The sequence below is a fragment of the Magnolia sinica genome, chromosome 7 (assembly GCF_029962835.1).
Source record: "Magnolia sinica isolate HGM2019 chromosome 7, MsV1, whole genome shotgun sequence".
NCBI classification, from domain to species: domain Eukaryota; kingdom Viridiplantae; phylum Streptophyta; class Magnoliopsida; order Magnoliales; family Magnoliaceae; genus Magnolia; species Magnolia sinica.
Window position 1 is genome coordinate 78,173,803 of NC_080579.1, and position 19,844 is coordinate 78,193,646.

General features: G+C 40.3%; 1 protein-coding gene across 7 annotated transcripts in view; it reads left to right on the plus strand.

Moving 5' to 3' along the window:
- LOC131251482 (U3 small nucleolar RNA-associated protein 18 homolog) overlaps window positions 1–19,322 on the plus strand; it is a 41,497-nt gene extending 22,175 nt beyond the window's left edge. For 4 of the 7 annotated variants that reach the window (XM_058252212.1, XM_058252211.1, XM_058252215.1 and 1 more), the window contains one exon: window positions 17,733–18,028. The gene's annotated coding sequence lies outside the window, so the exon portion shown is untranslated. Of the gene's footprint in view, window positions 1–11,400; window positions 11,677–12,968; window positions 13,708–17,732; window positions 18,029–18,890 lie in introns of those variants that run through there. The other 3 variants (XM_058252216.1, XM_058252217.1, XM_058252218.1) reach the window with 3 other exon arrangements.
- The last annotated feature ends 522 nt before the right edge of the window (window positions 19,323–19,844 follow it).

Genomic DNA, 19,844 nt, shown 5'->3' on the forward strand with positions numbered 1-19,844 from the left:
AGGGAAATTTGGAATTGCAAGAGGATTTTCGGGAAAGCTTTTTGCATGAAGATCATGCAAAAGGATTTTGTGTGGGGCCTATTATGATGTTTGTGATAAATCCAATCTGTCCATCCGTTTTTTGAAATCATTTTAGGTTATGCGACCAAGAATGAGGAGGTTCCAAAAATTAAATGGGCCACATGAGAGGAAACGGTGGGAATTTTGTGACCACCGTTGAAATTTACGGTGTTGAGCCCATAATTGAAGCATATACACGGATCAATTGGATCATACCCTTTATAGGCTCCATAGTGATGTTGATTTGTCATCCAACATATTCATAAGATTATACAACATGGATGAAGGTAAAACACAAATATAAGCTTGATTCAAAACTTATGTTACCCTCCAGAATTTTTCGAAAGGTGGATGTTCAATTCAACTATTTCCAGTGGTGTGGTCAATTTGAACATTTAACATGCCTGATTTTTTGTGTCAATCCCTAAAATTATCTGGTAAAATGAATGGACGGAGAGGAGAAAATACATAAATCATGGTGGACCCACAGAGTTTACTAAGTACACTAAGCGCATGAGTCTGGATCCTCTGTGAAAGCATGACTCTCCAGGCGCAGATTACATATTAGATACTGAAAGGTTGAGAAGCGAGACTTGCTACTAAGTGACGTCACCAATTTCCGTAGGCCCACCATGATGTATGTTTTGTATCCCCACTTTTCATCCATTTGGAGAGACCATTTTAGGGAAATATCCAAAGAATAAGTTAAATCCAAATCTCCAGTGGATCCCAGCAGAGAAAAGAGTGGGGACAATGACGTTAACTGTTAAAAACTTCTAAAGGCCACAAAAGTTTTAGATCAAGCTGATATTTGTGTTTTCCCTTCTTTCATGTATTTTTTAACTTTTGAACGGGTTAGATTTCAAATAAACATTATGGTGGGCATTAGGATAGTTTCAACCATGGGAATCACTTCCCCACTGTTTTCTGTGGTGGGTCCACTACAGCGTCCCGACTTTCATGCTTTTTTCCTAGTTTGTTGAATAGCGATTGGTCCATCTCAATCACAGATGCAATTACACAATCATACGGTCCAATTAAATTACAACAATATGCAAACAGAGCATCCGTATTCTAAGCGTAATCTGTATTCTGCGGTGGGCCCACTATTACATTTATTTTCCATCTAATCTATTAATAAGATCACAAATACATAGATCTAAAGGAAAAACAAATTTCATATTGATCAGAAACTTCTGTGACCCCCAAAAGGGTTTCAATGGTAGACGTTCAATACCCAACTGCTTGTTGCAGTGTGGTCCACTTGATCTTTATCTGTCTTATCTTTCGGCTAAAGCATTAAGACGAGCTTGCCAAATGGATGGACGTTTTGGATATAACACACACCTCATGATGGGACCCACAACTATATAGCTGATGTGTACTACACCAACCAATCCGCTTCCGTTCTGTTTCAGAGAGGGACATGGATTTCCTGCTAAAGCCTTCGCAGGATGTTCCAGCGCTGGGATGCTAGGCGGAGTCCACCGTGATGTTTTTGATATATCCATCCCGTCCATCCGTTTTGCAAGCTCATTTTATGACATGCTACCGAAAATTATATGGATTCAAAAGTCAAGTGGGCCATATAAGAGGGAAAACTGGAGAGAGTTTTCTGCTGAAACTTTCCTAGGCTCCACCTTGATTTTTATATGCCATCCAAACGGTTTACGCCATCCAAATGGTTTACAAGATCATTCCTACTGGGATGAAGTGAAAACAATAAAAAATTAGCACGATAAGAAACTTTCATGGCCTTAAAAATATTTCAATGGTGGTGACTGAATAAAAAATGTTTCCTCGAGTTCGGCACACTTGACTCTTGTATCCATCTGATTTTCTGTAGCATGTCTTAAAATGATCTTAGAAAATGGATGAATGGGTTTGATTTATCACAAACATCATAGTAAGCTCCACAAAGAATACTTGCATAGGATCTTCATGTGAAAGACTTTAACGTGAGTCTCCCACGTCCGTGAGTGGAGGAGAGAGTCCTTTTTTCGAATACTTTCTATCAATGAAGTGGAATCCCAGCCGCTCTCCTCATCCTACGGTGTACATGAAGGCTCGCACATAAATTCCGTGCGGTACGGTTCGTAGGAGACCGACTCCATATATATATGAGAAATGCTCACACACAACTACTTGGACCGTGAGTTTTGGTCCAACTAGCTGTGCATTAAATGTCAAAATTCCTATTTTGCACCACATGTGAGGATATGTGGCAGTGAGTTTTACATTAGTATTTTGAGAATTATGTGTTATAGATCTAAGCCATTCATCAAATAGAGCACGCTAATGAAATTTTATGGTACTGAAAGTTAGTAAATTGTCATCACCACTAAAACCACACATGTAACTTGAATTTGGACTGTTGGAGTAGATTTCTAATAGTTCACTTTTCTTATAGATGATATCACGCTATCGATAAAAATAAATAAAATTTCCCATATACTTACGATGGACCCTACCCAATTAACGGACCGGATTTGCAAGATACATTGCGCATCACCCAAGTATATTATGTGTGTACACCTTCTTTAGTGGTCCTTTGTAAACATTCCCCCTCTTTTCTCTCTCCTCATTTAAAATATTTTTTCCTTAATGCTTTCCATTCCCTGTACGTTTGGAAAGGAATCATAAGTGGAGTGACATGTTGAGTCGCTATTCAAATCACTTCACTAAGTTATGTGGGCCCCACCATGATATATGTGTTGTATCCATACCACACATCTATTTGGAGAGATCATTTTAGGGCATGATCAAAAGAATGAGGTAGATCCAAAATTGGAGTGGACCCCACCACAAAACAGTGGGGAGAGTGACGCAGATTGTGTGCTACAACTTTAAGTGTCCACCATAATGTGTGGATTTTATCCACACAGTCCATTCATTTCCCCATGCCACTTTATAGTATAGGACCAAAAGTTAGGTGGATCAAAGGCTCGAGTGGACCACACCATATCAAGCAGTGGTAAAAATGTGCCCACCGTTGAAACTTTCCTAGAGCTCACTTTGATGGACAGTGTGGATTTGCTTCTTACAGGTTGAGTAGCAGGCACTAAAGTGACATCACCTAGTTCTTAGGGTCCCACCATGATGTATGTTTTGTATCCTCATCGTCCATCCATTTGGAGAGATTATTTTATGGCATGAGCCAAAGAATGAGTCAGATCCAAAGCTGGAATGGACCCCACCATAGAAAACAGTGGAGAGGGTGACGCCCACCATTAAAAACTTCTAAGGGCCACAAAAGTTCTCACTTGAGCTGATATTTGTGTTTTCTCTTCTTTAATGTATATGTTATATTGTGAACAGGTTGGATCTCAAATAAATATCATGGTGGACCTTAGGAAGGTTTCAACAGTAGGCGTCACTCTCCCCACTGTTTTTTGTGGGGGGGTCCACTCCAGTTTTGGATCTGCCTCATTCTTTTGATCATGCCCAAAAATGATCTCTCCAAATAGATGTGTGGTATGGATACAACACATATCATGGTGGGGCCCACATAACTTAGTGACGTCATTTGAGTAGCAACTCAACATGTCACTTCGCTTGTGACTCATTTCCAAACGTACAGGGAATGGAGAGCATTAAATAAGGAAAAAATAGTTTAAATGAGGAGAGAGAAAAGAGGAGGGGGTATGTTTACAAAGGACCACTAAAGAAGGTGTACACACATGATATACTTGGGTGATGCGCAATGTATCTTGCAAATCCGGTCCGTTAATTGGGTAGGGTCCATTGTAAGTATATGGGATATCTATATATATATATATATATATATATATATATATATATATATATATATATATATATATATATATAGCATGATATCATACATAAGAAAAGTGAACGGTTAGAAATCTACTCCAACAGTCCAGATTCAAGTTACATGTGTGGTTTTAGTGGTGATGACAATTTACTAACTTTCAGTACCATAAAATTTCATTAGCGTGCTCTATTTGATAAATGGCTTAGATCTATGACACATAATTCCCAAAATACTAATGTAAAACTCAGTGCCACATATCCTCACATGTGGTGCATTACATGTGTATGAAAATAGGAATTTTGACATTTAATGCACAACTAGTTGGACCAAAACTCACGGTCCAACTAGTTGTGTGTGAGCATCTCTCTCTCTCTCTCTCTCTATATATATATATATATAAAAGATAAAATAAAAGATAATATATATTCGAGTTGAGCCAAGCTCGAGCTTCAAGCCGAGTTCGAGTCGAGTCAAGCTCCACTATGCTCGACCTTGGCTCGTTTTCAAAACGAGTCGGGTCATATGAAGCTTGGCTCGCCTTGAGTCGTTGTTCAAGCCGAGTTAAGTCGAGCTAGATTGAGCCAAGCCGAGCGAGCTTTTCACGCTTGCTTGGCTCGTGTACAGCTCCACATGTCACCTCACATTGTTTCGCAAGCCCCACATGTACCCAGGGTGTCCCGTATCCGTTACGATACGGCCGCATCGGTCGATACATAACGGTAACGGCCAACACCGTTACGCGATACAGGGTCGAAACGGGCACCCCCCCCCGATTCTGTGACCGTAACGGCCGTTACGGGGCCGTTACGGGCCTAAAGAAAAGAAAAAAAAGACATACATTTTTTTCTTTCTTTCTTTTCTTCTTCTTCTTCTTCTTCCTCTTCTTCTTCTTGGTCCTGCTACGACTGCGGCTGCGGCCCTTCTTCCTTCTCTCTCTCTCTCTCCCCCTTCTTTCCCTCTTCTTTCCCTCTTTTTCTTTTCGGTTTCCCTCTTTGGTATCGGAAAAAGAAATCGGAAGCGGATTGGCACACCAGGTATATAGTTGCTGAAGGTACGTGTCATGCTAAGACGAGCGCTGACACTCCTCGAGCTCCGAATTGCACGAACAGTTCAAAGGAGATCAAAGTTACGTGGGCTCCACAGTGATGTATTTATTATATCCACACCATTCATCTATTTTTAGAGATCATTTCAGAGCATTACCCAAAAAACAAATCATATCCAAAGATCGTCTGGACCACACCAAAAATAGTAGCGGAGATGATGATTTTCACCGTTAAACAATTTGTAGGGCCCACCATAACGTTTATTTTCCATCCAATCCGTTCATAAGGTCAAGGAGACCTGAATGAAGAGGAAAAACAAATTTCATATCGATCCAAAACTTCTGTGATCCCAAAAAGGGTTTCAATGGTAGACGTTCAATCCCCCACGGCTTTTTGCATTGTGGTCCACTTGATAATTAGATCTGTATTATTTTTTGTGTCAAGCCTTAAGACGAGCTCGTCAAATGAATGGACGGTTTGGATACAACACATACCTCATTATCAGACCCCATAGGACTTGCTGATGTAAATATAGTAGCTAGGTGTAGCAGTTACGTGGTACGCTGTTATGGCTCCACGTGCCGCGTGGGCCCCACCATGATGTTTGTATTTTATCCATGCCGTCCATCCATTTTGCCACATCATTTTAGGTCATGATCCAAAAAATTAGTAAGATCCAAATCTCAGGTGGACCACACCATAGGAAACAGTGGTTATAGAATGCTCACCATTAAAATTTTCAAAATTTCTTAGGGTCCACTGTAATGTTTATTTTCCATCTAACCTGTTAATTGGGTCACACTGACGTGGATGAAGGGAAAACACACATGTCAGCTTGATCTAAAACTTTTTGGAGCCCAAAAAACTTTGACACTTGTGTGCTACACTTCACAATTCGAGTCTTGCCTAATTCGAGCTTTGGATCTGCCTCATTTTTGGGCTCATGCCCTAAAATTATTTGGCAAAATGGATGGACGGTGTGGATATAACACATTCATCATGGGTGGGGCCCAAAAAACTTTGACACTAGTGTGCTACACTTCACAATCCGAGTCTCACCTAATTCGGGCCCTTAAAAAATTGTACATGAGACATGTATTAACTTAAAACTTACCAATTAAATTATGGACTGTAGTTGCTAACTCACAATGCCAAAATCAAATTGTTTGAATAGTTTTAATCGTTAATTTGTGGACGCTTATTTTTTAAAATAGGGCCTTTTGATTTTTTTTTTTCATGATTCACTATCCAATAAATGTCTACCAATTCATAAGTGGGATAATGTTAATAAATTGCATGAATTTGAGGCTGATTTGGGGCATGGATTGGTCCTCCAAGTTAGCCCCAAATTGGCAACGCCATCTACCTGAATTTGAATTCATTTTTTTAAAGAACTATTGGGAGAAATGATATTAAATTGTTAAGTATATAAATTAGATATTTAGAAAATTAAATATATGAATTTTGTAGTCAAATTCAGGTTATCTGGTTCATAAATTCATCAGACAGTCCGATACAACAACTCACCAAAGAGTGGACCGTTACACCACCATAAACATGTTCCAATTTATAAATGAATGCATATTTGGAATGCTTAGAATATTCCGGATTTAATTCATATTTTTTTGGGAAAAATAATAATAATTTGCACCGTTACGGGCCGTTACGCCCTATCGGTATCAGAGGGCACCATTATGCCAACCGATACCGATACGGGATACCTTGCACGTACCTCTCTTTTCCCATGTGCGATTGGTTGGAATTCTCGAGAACGAGTGACATATCTCAACCGTTGCAGAGGAGCCCTCAACAAACGAACCTAATTGTTCGTTGGAAACCCAGACGCTCACACGTGTCGATCTCTCTCTGCTTATAGATGAGTGTGTGCTTTACGCCCAACCCCTATCTCTCATCTTGAGGCATTGATCGTCAATCTAGAAAGCGATGGGGAGGACACGTCTCTTTAGGGGAGGTGAGGCTTAATGTGGCGCCTTGAGATCGATCTTGACCGATCTCCAAATCTGCTTACGTCAGTCGCTCTCTTTGTCGATGTCAATGGGAGATTTTGATGATCTCGGTCAATTAATTTTGGACGCCTTCGAAGTGAATCAGGTGGCTACACGTGGCTCGACAGAGCTCCCTTTTAACGCCTCCCCTTCCTCGTTTTTTGAATCTGACGATTACATCAGCAGTGGGAGGTTGGTTAATGACATGTCTTCGTCTCATGCTCCTTTTGGCTGAGATATCGATTCGAGAAATGATCTGATCCCTTCACCTTATGCCATGTATACCCAGTTAGCTCTGTCGACATCAGAGCCTTTGACAGTCCTCAAGCACCCCGCCACGTCAGATGGTTCGCGCCCTCCCCCCCTCCTTCTCTGTTAACATTGAAGAATTCATGTCCCCCTAGTTATCCGTCCGCTCTTCTAGCGACATGTGGAGGTTCTTTCTCTGCTATATTCCTAGAGGGCCAGTCCTTAGTCCTTTGCCCCTTTCCAGTTTCTTCTAGCTCCTCCCCTCTCCTCTCATTTTTCACCTTCCTCTTCTCTTTTAATCCTCCCTTCATTTCTCGACTATCTTGGTTCGTCATCTCCTTGTTACCCTTCTTCCCTCTTCTTGTCAAGGGCAATCCTTTCATTGGTCCATGGTGCTAATGGGACAAGAAGATATATTCCTCTTCCTTGCAAAACTCCCCCCACCCCTATTTATAGTCACTCCCCTGCTTCATGTTGTGTTGGTCAACATTCCCTTTTTAGACCCCTACAACCGTAGGTCTACCATATCTCCGACGACTGCCACTATTCTTTTTAACTGCAAAGATCCTCAAAAAGCTAAAGAGGCAATTATAGAATCCAGGTAACTGGTGGGAATGCTATTTGGGGAAAATGAAGAGGATTATATAACATTGTATCATTTCATTAAGGAAAGGGGAGCTTGAGTAGCCCTGCTATCAAGAAAACTCTCAAGTCCCTTCAAGGATGGAGGGAACTTATTAATCTTAATTCATCATTCAATTACGAGGTGGGCTCGAGCTCTAAGTCTTTGAAAAAGGTTGAAGGGCATTGTTAGTTAGCCCATGATGACCCTCTCTCGAATGTTCGCGGTTGGATTGTGACAGGAAAAGGTCTCAAGTCAAAGATGTGCTTTGGAAATATAAACCCTAGATTATAGCGATTCAGTAAATAAAGCTTCGATCGATAAGTTCTTTGGACCTCAATTCAATTCAGGGTATTTGACATAAGGACAGGGTTTATCTGGGAGCGGAAGGATCGAGGAATTTTGATTGCTTTGGACTTCGATGCGTGGGTTAAAGAAGACTATATGTCGGTGGCTTTTCTGTTTCTGAAGTTTTAGAAAACTCTTCTTCTGGCCTGAAATGGGTTTTCTCTTCAATCTATGGTTCCTGTAAGGCTTCTCAGTGGCATCTACTTTGGGATGATCTTAATGCCATCAAGCTCAAACGGACCCTGCCCTGATGTCTTGAGGGAGACTTTAACTTCATTCGCTTCTCTTTTGAGAAATCGAATGGGGGTCATATCTCCATGAGGATGAAGTCGTTCTCTAATTGGGTTGGGGACAACAATCTTATTGATCAGCCGCTTGATCCTCTTCTGGGAGTTAAGTTCACTTGGATTAACAGTCAATCGCTTCCCATTATTTCTAGGCTTGACATATTCCTCGTCTCTGCAAAAGAGACTCAGGATGATTTGGAGGTTGCCATCTCTAATGCTCTGACAACTATCTAAGCAGTGGATGTGTAGGAAGACGCGGCCTCCCTTTCTATTGAACACCAAGTCGATAGGGATTTGCATAGACTTGCTTATGCTTCAACAACCGAGCAGTTGGAGATTAAATGGAGACAGAGATCCAGATCCAACTGGTTGAAAGCCAATGGTGAAAGCACAACTTTCTTTCATGGCATGGCCAACTCTGGGGCCAAATCCAATAAGATAAATTCAATTTCTTCCAATGGTTCCACAATCTCTGACAAGCATCAGGTATGTGACCATATAGTTTCATTTTATTCTTGTCTCGTTTCTTATGAAAATTGGGTTAGACCCAGGCTGGATAATTTGAATTTCTCTCAAATCTCTGTTGAAGAGCGGACTGCAATTGAATCTCTTTTCATTGAGTAAGAAATCAAAACGGCATTCTTCTCTTTAGGTAAAGATAAATCATTGGGTCCGGATGGCTTTCCCATAGCCCCTTTTTAGTACTTTTAGGACATCTTGAAAAGGACATGAATGATTTTATTTCAGATTACTTCTATAACAATTCCATCTCGAAGGCTATGGGAGCCACCTTCATTGCCCTGATCCCTGAAGTTGAGGTTGATGCAGACCTTAAAGATTTTCATCCGTTTAGCTTCTTAGGCTCGCCCTACAAGATCCTTGCCAAGATTCTTGTTACTAGACTCGAGCCAATCCTCTCTAAGGCTCAATGGGTCTTCTTGGTCAATAGACAAATTCTAGATTGTGCCTTGACTGTATCGATGCTCAATTCAAGGAAGGTGAGGGTGGCTTGGTTTGTAAGCTGGATGTCGAAAAAGCGTTTGATTACATTGATTGGGACCATCTAGATTATGTTTTGTTTCGCCTTGGTTTTGGTTCTAAGTGATGAGGTTGGATCAATTCTTGCATTTCCTTGGCTCATTTCTTTCTACCCTAAAGGGTTTTTCAAGTCCTTAAGAGGACTTAGACAGGGAGATACTCTCTCTCTTCCTCTTCCTGATAGTTGCAGAAGGTTTGAATCATATGCTAAGACAAGGTGAGTCAATTGGCCTAATAAATTGTTTTAAGTTGTCTCCAGATAGCCCTTTTGTCACTCACATTTAGTTTGTTGACAATGCCTTATTGTTCTATGATGCCTCTGTTCAAGCTGTTGCTAATCTTAGGAAAATAATTTGATGTTTTGAGGCTATCTTCGGCCTCAAAATTAATCTCTTCAAAAGCAAAATGTTAGCTATCAACTCCCCTAAAGTCTCTCTTCTTTTCTATGCAGAGTTGTTTGGATGCAAGCATAGATCGTACCCTTCCACCTATCTAGGTTTGCACTTTGTATTGGCGAACCTCTATCCACCTTTGGGACTTAGTCATAGAAAGAATTGAAAGAAAATTGGAACCTTGGAAATGTAGATACCTTTCGCTTTGGGGACGACTCACACCCATCAAAACAACACTGTCAAATCTTCCTTCTTATTTCCTTTCGCTTTTCCGCTGCCCTAAATCCATTATTTCTAGAATAGATAAACTCAAAAGAGATTTCTTATGGAATGGTAACTTTGACAGTTCTAAATTCCACCTCCTCAATTGGTTGGAGGTTTTTAAACCCTATGTGGAAGCGGAAGCTGGTATTAGGGAGCCATCAATAGTTAATACCTCACTCTTGGGCAAATGGCTTTTGTGGTTTGGCAAAGAGGATTTCTCTTAGTGGAGGATCCATTTTTGTTGTCAAATATGGCTTACAAGTAGGAGGATGGTTCTGTAGATCTTCCTCCTTGCATAGAGCTTCCTCGGTTTGGAAAAATATTATGAGTATTAAGCTTCTCTTTCTTCAGGGGGTTTCTTTTAATTTAGGTGATGGCTCTATAATTCATTTCTGGTTAGATAGGTGGCTCCTCGACAGACCTCCTCTCTCGCTCCCTTCCCTAACCTAGCCATAGTTAGGTCTAACATTGATTCTTTAGTAGCTAATGCATTCTCTGCTTCTGGCTCAGGAGCCTGGTGCCCTCTCTGTAGAAGACCCTCGTGCTGGATCTTTTGAATATTCTCCAGAATTCATCCCAATCCGGCTACTCCTGACTCCCTAGCCTAGACCCCGTTTCCCTTGGGAGAGTACTCCTATAGATCGTTCTTCCCCATCTGTAGGGGGTTCGGAGAATCAATTGTTTTAGGGGGTTTAGGAAGGATAATTGCTTGTGAAATAACGACTGATTCTCCGGGATATTGGCGTTGGGTAATAACCACCGTTTCTCTGATTTTGTTCCTGTTACATGGTGCCATTCTAATTCAAGTGCCATTCCAAATCAACTGTGTCCTCTTTGTTGCTCATTCAGTCATCATTGCTCCACTCCCTCTTGTGATTTTGACCCCTATTTGTAACTCGGAGTTTTTGCATAGTTTTGGGGCATCCCGGCATTTTCTAACTAAGTGCTTAATAATTTATCCCTACATTCCTTTTCCTTTAATTCTCCGAGGAACCTTGCCATACCATAACCCCAATCTTCTCTATCTTTTCTTTCATCCTTTCCAGTGGCTTTCTTTTGGAATAGTTTTATAAAGATTGGAATAATGATTCTTTGATCTTCCACTACCCCCGCTAATTGCATCGGCCAAGTTGCGTAATCCCCGCAACCCTTTAATTTATCCCTCCACATGGTCAGAGGCCTAAACTTTTTATTAAATAAAGGTAAATACTAAGTGGGTTGCCATCCGTCGTGTGGAAACATGAGGAAGTAATAAAATACATTTGAAGCATGTTTATTGATGCTAACAAAAAAGCATTGTCCTGATTATTTAGTGATGTATTTGGGCGTTTGTTAGTATTGTTGGTTGACCTTCTTCAAAGGTATGATTGCAAAGTATAATAAAGAGAAGTCAGCTTCATTCCCCTTTTCTTCCTTTTTCAGGTATTCACTTCTATAACTTGGGTCGATGTTTATAACTATTGCTGGTCTTTGTATTTAATTTCCCTTCGGATCTTCTATTGGTTGGCTGTTCATTACACACTGGAGCACTCCCATTTTTCCTAGTTCTGTTAGCATGGTTCTGTCTGCAATGATATTTTCCTTTTGGATGTTTTTATTGTAATCTTTGATAACACACTACCCAAATTTGTCACATCTGGATGCAGATGTAAGAATGCATTTACATGAGTTGTCTAGGTTTACATAATGTGGTATGCCTTTTTGCTGAGTATGGGGACTATTTAGAATTTGCCTTTGGATGCATCCCCAAAGAGTTTCAATAAGATGTGCTTCTTCTAATTTTTTTGTAAATTCGAGAAGAACCTCATGCGCATAAACCGTTCCTGAAAGGGTCCTTTATACTTAATGCGTCTTGGTAATTTGTTTGTGATCATGACCATTGGAACGTTTACCTTTTTGGTGAAAACTGGTGAATGCTTGGAGTCTTGTTGGCACTCTTGACCATCAAGTATTTTTAATATAGTGTTAGCAAAAGCGGTCCCTGCTTCAGTGGCTGCAGTCAATCCACTCTCTGAGTGGGGTTCAAGAAATTCATCGAAGACCCATAGGTCATAGTGATCATGCGCACCGGCAAAGTCATTTCTCTGCGAGCTTGTGACGTAAATACATATTACTTTTGACAGCAAATTAAAAATTAAAGTTTTTTGCGTGCTTGGTTTTCCATATATGAACAATTGTTTAGTTTCTATGGGTCTTTGAAAACATAATTGAAACGTGATCCAATCAATTAATTGGTATTTTTACAGTAATTGCTCAATGTCATACTCCTATGCATCCCTATGATGATTTAGATAATTGACAACTCATTCTATCACGGAGATTTTTGTGTTCCGGAAGGTCGTCAAAGGTAGACCTTACCAAGGAATAAGCTGAATAGGCACCTTCGTGCTAATACTTCATCCTTAAAAATCTGAAACCAATCATCTTTCTGTTTTGGCCGCTTAATATTTGTTTTTCTGTCTGTTTCAGCCTTTTGATGTTTCTTTCTTGCATGAATTACTTTTTGTATCTGCTCCAGTATGTCACCCCAAATTAAAGGCTCCATATCTTCCTTGAGTGTGTATTCACATACAGAAGCCAATGTTTTGTGGAATTTTATGCCAATCTGCTCTCCCTCAAACTCAGGAAAGGTTCCCCTTGGTTTAGCTGTGGCAGTGTACCTGCTTGTGTTGTTTGCCCAGATCCCTCCATGATAGTGAAACCCCCCTCGCTCGTGTTTTTCTTTGGCCAACCTTTTTACAATCAAAGCACTCCTTAACTTTTTGTGTAATTTCGCTTTTATTTTCCAATCTCTTTTCAGTGTGACTTAAAGTAAAATAAATAGCTGTAAATTCGTATGATTCTTTTGTGTGTTCATTTGTTGGACAACTTTATTCTACAGGCCAACTCTCCTGTTTCCTTCCATAACTGATCATAGTACAAATAGATGACTGACCTCCTCTGACCTTGTTCCCTTCCTTCTTCTGGTCTTACGGCAGCCCCTTGAAGGTCGCGGCTTTTACCTGCCTTCTTGCTAGGGAGAGAACCCTGACAGTCAACAATCTCCAGTGTAGGGGTCTCATTCTCCCCAACATTTTTATCCTCTGCATGGAGATGGGAGGAAACCATCAGTCATCTTTTCCTCCACTGCCCTGTCGCTCACAAAGTGTGGTCTGCCATTCTCTCCAAATTCAAAGTCTTCAGGGTTATGCCGGACTGGCTGTCTTCATTGCTCTATGCCTGGCACTTCTTCAGCTCTGATAGAAGCCTCTCCAAAGCTTGGCAGCTTGCAGTGTTGGCGACTCTCTGGGATATTTAGTGAGAAAGGAACAGTCATTGCATCCGAATGTTTCCTCCTCCCTAGCTAGAGTCGCTGGCATTGCCCTTTGGAACATCAAAACCTGGACGAGTGTGCTTTCTCCAGCTGGCTGGTCATTGATTTCTCATCAGCTGGAGTAGTGTGTTTTGAGCTTGGCTCTTTGTCAGCTCGAGTTGCCCTTTTCAGGCGTCGGTCTCGAGTTGTATAGTTTTTCTTTGTTGTTTTGTTTTTGGGTTTGGTTGTCATGTTTTGTTTCCGGACCAGCTTTGGTCCCTTAAATAAAAATTTCATTCTTCAGAAAAAAAAAACAAAACATGATACATGTATATCCATCCATTGTATTTGGCAAGGCCTATTGTTTATATGCCTTGGCCCAAAAATCAGGTCAAATCCACTTGCTAGGTGAGCCACTCAAACGCATATGATATAGACCCCCTAGTATTTCTTTGCAACCATCATCCATCATATACATGTCTGGCCCAACTAATGTTGTGTAGTCACCAGCTTTTTCTTAGAATGGTACATTGCAACATTATCTTTCTTGTTGGCATTGCAACCCATGACGAATTTGGGTGTGGTAATCAAGCTCTGTAATAAGGAGTCATTCAACCTCTGGCATTCGTCTCCTATTAATGCAATTGGCTTCATTGTTTGAGTATTAAAGAAATGGTTCTGACATTTCAAATAGCCTCTTCATATCTGTTAAATTGTAAGTCAAGTTGGTCCTAGCATGTTTCATGTTGCACAATTGCATTCAAATTGAAAATGGATGTGAAGATTGGGTATTTGGTGAATAGATAAAAAAAATCTATCATTTGAAGAAGTGTTGGGTCCATGCACAATAGGTGATAACTCATATAAGAAATGATGAGATGTGGGAAATTTGTTGTGTAACATGAGGGCAATTGAGATATAGATACTCTCGTAATTGTTATCAGTGTGAAATCAGCTATGCTATGATGTTGGGGAAGAAAATGGAGTGTAATTCAATATAAATAGATTGGTTCCTTTTTGAACTTTTATGATTATTGAGTGGTAAAGTTGTTTATCAAGAGTGGTTTTAGCCAGTGAGATTTTTTTAATGGAAAAAAAAAAAAAAGTTTATGTTAGATCTACTGTTATATTTTTTTTACTTGATTTTGGTTGTGAATGGTTGTTAAAGCCTTTGTTGAATTTGAAATGGAGAAGTGTATTGTGTAATGCTTTCTGTTGTCATCTATGGTGCTGTACATCATCATCATCATCATCATCATCATCTAAGCCTTATCCCAACTAATTGGGGTCGGCTACTTGAGTCTTTTTTCTGCCATTCCACTCTATCAGGGGCCATAACTTTAGGGGGTGTTTGGCACATGGTATTGGGAAGGATTAGGTGGGATGGGATTCAAAAAACATAATTATTACATACAGCAGGGATTGTCCCCTGTTACCATGGGATAAGCTTAATTCCATGCTATGTTTGTAATACGGTGGTACATTGAATGGATATACCCACCATCATTTGAAACTATTGAGAATAACACGTGTTATATCCAAACTGTTCATATGTTTTGTAACCTCATTTTATGACATGGGCCTAAAAATGAGGCAGATCCAAAACTTATGTGGCCCCAAAGAAGTTTTCAACGGTAGGTATTCAATCCCCGCTGCTCTCTATGGTGGGGTCCACTTGAGCTTTAAATCTGCCTGATTTTTTGGCCCATGCTCTAAAATGATCTCAAAAAATGGGTGGACGGTGTGGATATAGCCCACACATCATGGTGGGACCTACACAACTTGCTAACATTGAGTGGAATTGGCACGGGACCCAATGCAATTCCATCTAATCTAATTCCAAGCTTTTCCAGTCTTCCCAAACATTGAGTGGAATTGGCACAGGACCAAATGCAATTCCATCCCACCTAATCCCATCTAATACCATGCGCCAAACGCCCCCTTAGTTTGACTATAGATCATTGAGTCTTTTCTTATTACCTCCACTCATGTCCTTTGGGTTCTTCCTCTTGATCTTTTAGAGCCTTCATTGCCATTATGAAAATCAATATTGTTAGTCTCTTCGAGTGCAAGATGTCTGCAACTCCCTCATCACTTGCACAAGATCACACCAGTTCTGGTTGGAATGATGCATTTGATGTCTTTTAGTTTGAAGGTTTGATAGAACAAAATAATATTGGAAAATGTTTTAGTATAGGGCAGAAGTTATCAATCATCAGTTTAATGGATGATTATGTGTAACAATTAAGGAGCCACTATAACTAGCTTTAGAAGAAATTATTGCACCATACATGCACTTCTCCAGCATAGTGGGTTTAATTGAGCAGTGGATTGCATCCTGCCCCTGCCTAGATGATAATCCATCCAGGCAGGGGCTCTTTTGGGGCCCACTGTGATGTATGGGTTTTATGCACTCCGTCCATCCATTTTTCCAGATCATTTTAGGGAACAGGCCCAAAAATTGAGGCAGATTCAAAGCTGAAGTGGACCACGCCACAGGAAGCAGCAGTGATAATGACACCCACCGTCGAAACCTTCCTAGGTACCACCATGATGTTTGTTTGCCACCCAACCTGTTCATAAGATCATACAGACCTGGATGAAGGGAAAGCAAATATCAGATTTATCCACAACTTCTGCAGCTCCCAGTAAATTATTAATGGCGGGCTTTCAATCCCCACTGTATGGTCCACTTGAGCCTCGGATCTGCCTTATTTTTGGGCTCGTATCTAAAATGATATGGAAAAAAATGGATGGACAGCGTGGATAAAACCCATATATCATGGTGGGCCTCACAAAGCCCTGCCTGGATGGATTATCCTCCAGGCAGTGCAGGACGCAATCTGCTTCTGTTTAATTGGGACAATCACATTGTGTTAAGAGTAGGCATGCATTAATTGTTTATTAAGCATAACTAACAAAAAAAAGTGTTTTTTCAAGGACAATGGTGGATTGTTGGGCTTCTTTTTCTAACTTTTTTTTTTTAATTGCCCAATTTTCTCATACAAGTTTGACCTACTGATTGGTTGGCCAACATCATTTTTGGTCCCATCGCAATGTTCTTAATGTACCATACTTGATGAATGCCCAGATCTCTGACACGTTATGTGCTATTCCAGCACAAAAATATTCCCCCATGTGAATTGGTCTTTTTTGGAATGGTTTGCTCCAATTCAATTGGCCAAAAGGCCTTTGCAAAATGGGGCTTTATTTGATATCTAGACAGCATATGAAGCTTGATACAGACACTCTGAAACCTTAACTCAAAAGTAAACTAACTAGGTTGCAGAAAGCATTGTATGTTGAATCTAATAAATGTTGACCTGGACTGGTCAGCCCTCAAAATTGATAAACTCTCTTTTTTCACACTCGAATGTTCCCAATCCATCTCTTAATCAAGTAGGTCACACGCACAAAAATATAGACATTTTAGAGCAATGAAACCAACGGTCTACATTCAAGATGATGGGTTTCCTAACTTCAGGTCTGGTCATGTCCGGTTAGTGACCATTTACCCACCATTCAAGTGGTAACATGGCACGTGTGTATGCAATCTAATCCATCTATCGGTGGGTTCAACCTTGAAAATTATCTATTTGTCCCGAACTCAACTCGAAACCTAGATGCAAAGGCCCAATGGGTACTTAAAACTTGATCAGATCTGGGTCCGGGTCTTCAAGAACTACACACTAGGTTTAAAAAGACCTGGACCAGGTAAGATCCAGTCCTGCTTAGCATGGGCATGGGTAAAAAGTCCTAGAGGAGTGATATATAACATCTCTCCGTCTTTTAATTGCTCTCATTTAAATTGTAGCTTGCCATGGGAGAGTCCTTTTGTTAGCTTGTCAGCTCCAGTTACCATACTGCCTAGAGGAGTGAGCTAGATTTGTTTATTAGGACAGCCACTCCCATAAATTGCGTAGGATGTCAGTTCTTCATTATGCTGAAATGTGTGGTCTACTATTTTTATGACTAGTCATTTTTGTTGTGGGACCGAACTTTTGTATGGTATGGATTTCTCAAGTGGTATGTTGGTGGGAATAAATTGTGTTTTATGGAAATTTAAAATGCAATCATCTATAAATGCTTTAATCCTCTTTCTCAGCCGACGTGTTATTATTTGGGTTCCTGTCATAGTTCAATGGTAGAGGGCTGGTTTTAACATTCAGGTCTTTGATTTGAGCCGAACTGATCTATTAAAATACACGAGCTGCTGTTTTAGAGTAAATCAACACCATCTAGGTGATTCTCATGTCATAGCAGCATTATTGAAAAAAAAAAAACTAGGGCATTTCAAATCTTTAATAAATCTAGTTTGCACATTTTTTCCCTCACAGAGATTTCTTGATGCAGAGAACTTTAAATATTGAAGGACATGAAAAGACATTTTAGATGGAGTTGAGGATATTTTGGATGTGGCTATTGTCCATTGTACGGTTCAGATTGCTTCTGTAATATGCTTTTAACTGGCTTAGATTTTACTTGCAAAAAGCAACCGATTCTTTTATGTGGGTAGATGGCTCTCCTTTTCTGTGTGGAGCTCTGTCCCTACTGTACTATCAGGGAGCTGTGCAACAAAGGCTGTGGGGTCCATCATGATTATTGCATGAAATTCACTCTATACATTTAATGAATAACTCATGCTAAGATGTTAGTTTAAAAGGGGCCTGGCCTCGGTGGGTCCCTGACTGTGGGGGCCCACTGTGATGTATGTGCCTTACATCCATGCTGTCCATCCGTTTTCATAGCTCATTTGAGGGCATGATTCCACAAATGAAGCAGATCCAAATCTCAATTTGACCACACTACAGAAAACAGTGGTGATTAACCATTAAAAATATGTGGATCACAAAAGTTTTGGATAAAGCTGATATTTGTCTGGTCCCTTCATTCAGGTCTTTGTGACATTATAAACAGGTTGGATGACAAATAAACATTCTAGTGGCCCCCAAGATGTTTACAAAGGCCGGTATTCAATCACCATTGTTTCCTATGGTGTGGTCCACTCAAGAGTTGGATCTGCTTCATTTCTGGGATCATGCCCTAAAATGATCTGTCAAAACGGATGAACGGCTTGGATGTAAGCCACATACATCATTGTGGGCCCCACAGGGATCCACCCACCTCCACATAAACTGCACCTACCCATTGAAAAGGGTGGCAAATTTAAAACTTGAGTGGGCCATAGCACCAGAGAATGTGATGATGAGACGTCCATTGATGAAAACATTCCATCTTTCTTTATGTACTGTGTAACTGCACCCTTACCTTCATTGTCTTCCCTCTTCCTTCACATGCAAGCATGTGCGGTTCTCCTCTGGTGGATGAAAAAAGATCATGCAAAAGGTGGGCTACAATGTAAAGATCACCACCTAATCAGGCTAGTTTGCTCTTTGGACTGGCTACAAAATCAAAATCAATGGACAGCTGATGATTGGACTCAATATACAGGTTGCGACCCACCTATTGAATCAATTGGGCTGATTTTTTTTTTTTATATTTTTATGTCAGGTGATCTTTGCCGTTGGACCCAACTTGGATGGTCAACAAACATCAGATGCATGTAAGCAGTTTCAACATGAGCTGGCACATTAGTACTAGATCCAATCCTCATCAGAGGAGATACCTGAGCTGTGGCCCACCAGCTAAGTGAACCAGATTTATTTTTGGGTCGAGAACATCCACAAGGTTAAGTCCCACCTGATGGATTGCTTGGATACTGTAACTGTTAGTCATGCCAATCCCTGTGATGACGTATTATCTGCCTTGAGCATGTTGGTGTGGCAAAGCTATCTAAGGGCCCGTTTGGACACTACCAAATAAGTTACTTTTTCTTCTTGCAGCATTAGATAAGTAACTTTATTTGAGATTAGTAAGTTTGGTTTATGCTTAGTTATAAGTAACTTTTTTCCTTAAAAGTTAATCACTTCAGCTATTTTTTTTTATAGTTTTCTACTTTCCGACTTTTCTACTTTTCATAAATTGTTAAAGAGAGAATCAAGAGAGACGGAAGAGAGAAGAAGCTGATAAGTGTGTTGTTAGCTGATCATACTCGGCTATTTATCAAGTAGAAATTAAGATAAGCTACTTGGGGCACTAGTAACTCAAGTTACTTACGATCCATAGGGCCTACATGTATCATGGGGGTGTTTGGCGTCTCTAGAAATAAGCGCTTGTTGCCTTATTCTATAAAAATAAGCTTTTGGATTGAATAAGTTGTAGTTTCATAAGCTAAGAGTCTTCACCTTTTCTTTTTGAGCTCCCTCCCTCATAATGGTCCACTTCTTATGAATGGTCCACATAGTGGACAGTTAAAATCAAAGGTGGGGCCCACATGATGGATGGCCCACAGCAAAGTGTAGCTCTGTATGATGGATGGTCCCCATCAAGTGTACCTCACTTGATGGATGATCCACAGCAAAGGTGGGATCCACGGATGGTCGACATTGAAGGTGGGCCCACATG